The sequence below is a fragment of the Agrilus planipennis genome, unplaced genomic scaffold (assembly GCF_000699045.2).
Source record: "Agrilus planipennis isolate EAB-ADULT unplaced genomic scaffold, Apla_2.0 scaffold9, whole genome shotgun sequence".
In the NCBI taxonomy this organism is placed as follows: domain Eukaryota; kingdom Metazoa; phylum Arthropoda; class Insecta; order Coleoptera; family Buprestidae; genus Agrilus; species Agrilus planipennis.
In genome coordinates this window covers 3190135-3194645 of record NW_020442467.1, presented here as the reverse complement: position 1 = coordinate 3194645, position 4511 = coordinate 3190135, and the positions used below count along the sequence as shown (strand labels likewise).

Genomic DNA, 4511 nt, shown 5'->3' with positions numbered 1-4511 from the left:
TACTACAAACGGCGCAGTAAACGCCATCTGTAGCACGATGCTACATTTTAGGATTACGTATGCTCCAACAAGGCCACTTGTGTGGATATTTACTTGCTGAAAACGAATCCCGGCGTAGCCAACCTCAACGTGATAGGCTCGATAGCATGTAGGTCCATTTAAATATATGGATATCTACTTGCTGAAACGAATCCCGGCGTAGCTCAACATGGTGGGCACGTTACCATAATCGAATAAAATAATTCGAAGTGGACTGTATTCTGTCGAAACTGCCAAACGCGGATCGCGATTTCGGTCTTTTTGGAACTACTAATTTTTCAGATATAGTAGTACAATCAAAGTCGACCTAAGAAGTTCTCTGAACCTAAAAATGTCATAAAAGGTATAACATTCCATTTAAAGCAAGCCAGCTGACGTCGAATTCCGGTATAACTGAAAGTGACCGACGATTGCAAATAATTTAATTAGAAAGTGCGTCAGCTTTTAGGTAATATACCACATTTTGAAATGCTAGTGGTACTTTAAGTTTAAAAACTTATAATGAACGGATTGCGTGATAAACCATGTAAACCTACCGTTTCTATGCATTTTCCTTTGTCCTAAAAAGCATCTGAATTGGCGTATAAAAACTCCTTAATGTTGCTGTATGTAGTAGAATAAAGATTCAAGCTATAGGACCGTGGTCTAAGTGCACTGTTCTGTCCAGACGTTTCGTCAGCTACTGCGACTATGTCCACTGGAGTGCTGCGTTGACAACGTGAACGTAACTGGGGACCCCAGTCGCTGTCGAGACTTCGAGATATAATCTACGTTCACGTTGTCAACGTAACATTACCACTGAGGATTTCTGTCGCAGTAGCCGAAGAAACGTGTGGACAGAATAGTTCACTTAGACCACGGTCCTATAGCCCGAATCTTCATTCTACTATAGATTCCGGCCGTGAAAGCCTTTGTTCTTATGTTGCTGTATGTGCTCATGTCTCTTAGCTATGAGAATATTTTTTAACGCCACTCTGTTATTGCATTGTAGTTACGAAGAAATCGCTTGGCTTAGGAGAGGTTTGCCACTAAAATACCTGTTTTCCCTTTATTATTGTATAATAAGCACAACCATTGTCAAATCAACTTATGCTAAAAGATTTAAAATAACAGCAAACGAATAACAATAAGTATAAAACGCAAATTATTAGGTAGGAGCCACGAGTGGGAGATTATGTTAAACGGTCGTACCTTTAGACTTTCAGGAAGAAACTATACTCTGTATATGGATCCAGTGGTTAGCTCTCTAAGGGGAGATTTTGGTGCAGGGTTGCAATCGTCAATCCAACGCCAGTCTATGATGTACCCGACGATTCCCAAACCATATAGACCAATGGATCACCTCTTCCTCCCACTTAATCTCCCTCGTGAGCGTCACTTCATCTTTACTTTTTTCTGATTTAGCTTTGCTTGTTATGGGAACCCACGCAGTGTTTGTTTTCTTTCGTCATCGTCACATGGAACTTTTGGAATTTTGTTTCGTCCCACAATCGTCGTGCTTCCGTGTATCATTTCCGTGTAGCAGTTTCGCATTTCGCAAAGTCGACCCAACATATCTCGGAACCACAACAAATGCAATTCAATTCCGGCAAAATGAAAAACATAATTTTGGAAATTACGAACACTATGTGACATTATAACTCTCGCTATCGAAAAATGTTCCTTGTCTAGACGAAAATATGTAGGTTGTGGCGTTTATTATAAAAAAAAAGAAAATTCAAAATTACACAAAATATAACAAAAAAGTGTATAACATTTTGCAAACCAATTATGTTTAATTATGCAAATTGTCTTCTTTAAACCTATAATTCATATAAATACGAATCTTTCGTTGATTAGCCCTTGTGGAGCTTCGTTTCCATACATACATGTATACGTTCATAAGATCATCTGATTTACCAGGGAGCGGACAAAATAAACTTCATTTGTAAAAAAATCAAACTAAAAATAAATTCGTACTTTCCATAAAGTATTGAAATTGTCCACCGTTAGCTTCAATGGCAAAATATGAGCGGCGTATTTGTCGAATATTGTCCCAGATATCGGGAGTACCTTTAATTGTAGAAAAATCGTTGACATTGTCCATTCGCAATTTGCTTACAGTGGCAATAGGCGCGGTGTATACAAATTCTTTGCATGGCCCCACAAGTAAAAATCTTTTGAGGTCAGTTTAAGTGAACGGTGAGGGTTATGCCACTGGACTGAAACAGGCTCCCTACCGCCAAGAAAACATTCTCTTTAAATTCCTTTGTGCTTAATGTGTACTGTATAGGGTTCTCCATCCTGAAGAAACCACATCGCTGTTCGAACAGGTAATATCTATGTACTGTACGCGAAGATACTTGTTCCTGTTGTGCAATTGGGCGAATGCTCCTCGTGGGGTCTGCACGATCGTATCTTCCCTTTCATAATCATAATTCACTTACCGTCCACGCCCCTTAGCCCTCAGAATAGTACTCTCGTTTTCATGTAAACACTGTATTACACGCATTGTTAATTCGATCAGACCACCTCTTCGGATAAAGCCGGCATGTCGCGAGTGCATTTTCTTTGGGTGCAGCGTTAATAGTTAACTCAATAAAAGTAAATTTATACGTTCAGCAATTTCCATCACTTTTAAAAGTTGCACCATTTCTTAAATGGATAAGAACATTACATTAATGAATAAGTTAATTAATTTTTGTATCAAAAGTTGATCATAATCGCCAAATTTTAAACATCAAATTTAAATTAATTAAATAAATTATCTAATGAAAAGTGGGATACACGCAACAAGATACCTGCAAAGAGAGGCAAGGATAGGTGTGAGACATTTAGAACAATTAGCTTAATTTACCATGCGCCAAAAATATTAACTAAATTTATACAGAGGAGGATGGAAAAAAGGGCGGAAGAACTATTAGGGCAAGATCAATTTGGGTTTAGAAGAAACAGAGGAACGCAGGAGGCCATTCTAGCTTTACGGTTAACAATAGAGAAAACGATAGAAAAAAGCAAGAGGGCATACATAAGATTTGTAGATTTAGAAAAAGCTTTCGACAATGTTAAATGGGACAAAATGTTAAATATACTTAAAAATGTAGGGATGAGTTACAAAGATAGAAGAGTAATACCTAGTTTGTATGAAAAGCAACAGGCAATTACAGAGATGGAGCTGCAACGTAGGGAAGTAAATATTAGGAATGCAGTCAGACAGGAATGCACACTGTCACTGCTACTTCTTAATCTATACATCGAAGACGCGATAAACATATCTAAAGACAATACAACTGTAGGGATAGGTATTCAGGGGCAAAAGATTAGTATGCCTAAATTTGTAGATGAAATAGCAGTATTAGAAGCTAGCAAGGAGGAGTTAGAGATAGCTTTAAATAAAATGGAAGCGGTATTAACAAAACGATAGGTACTGTTGGAAAGTAAATAAAAGTAAAACAAAAATACTGGTATGCAAGTGAAGGAAAAGTAGGGAAAGAGCGCATATAAAGATAGCAGACAAGGTTAACATTAAGTTTCATGGCAGAATAAATTTTAAAACTCGAATATCTCGGTTCGAACACGTTGGAGAAATTAATTTATAGGTCATTGAGCTAAGAAATATAAAAAATTATTTTTTAACAATTAAAATCAATTTTCGATTATCGTATGATAGATAAAAACGATTTTTTTCAATTTCCACGCATAAAAACATTTCTTTATCATTTTTAATATTTTTCTAATAAATTGTTATTAGGTTTTTCTGCCTTTTCACTAAACTTAACAGGTATCTGAATAAACCGCTTCTACGTCTTCATAATTCTAAGATGATGTAGGCATGTAGACCTGCACTATTAACGTTTTTACCGGCTCCAAGTTTAATTTAACCATAGCCATCTTATCGCTTTTGTGTAGATAATTTTCTACACTCTGTCCTGGCTCCCTAAATTATCGAAACTCGCAAGTCAATCCAGCCACTCTAGTTTGTACCAGAGCTTCCTCAAGGTGCAAGTCCCATCGGTTCAGAATTGTATTGTATTATGTTAAAGTAAATAACAAGTTCTTTTCTTTAAATTTTTAAATTAAACTTATAATTTGACCACAATTAGCATATTGTGAATTGTTTGGACTACCCTGTATAAACATGTTCTTTTAAAGAAAGCAAAGACACGTATTTACTATTTGTTGCACTCGTTTGATTAAAATTTGTCCCATTACAGAATAGTCAATTGATTTTTTCAATTATATTTTTTTAAATTTTCATCCTTCGAAATAACATACATTTTAGTTTCTTAAATTTACCTTTTGGTAAAACTATGAATTTTATTTTTACCATTTAAAAACGTTTTTAGGCAAAATAAAAAATAGGGGAATATGGGGGTAAGTTGGTGAGCTTAACGGAAAACTGTCATATTTCTGATGTGAATGTAAATAAAATGCAATTTATGTAAAAAATATTAATGTAGTGTCTATGAAATATCAAAAAACAAAAAACAGAA

General features: G+C 35.7%; 1 protein-coding gene across 1 annotated transcript in view; it reads left to right on the top strand.

Annotated features, from left to right (window-relative positions):
- Window positions 1-4511, top strand: part of LOC108735520 — a 198478-nt gene that overhangs the window by 10392 nt on the left and 183575 nt on the right. The gene's annotated exons all lie outside the window — the stretch shown is intronic.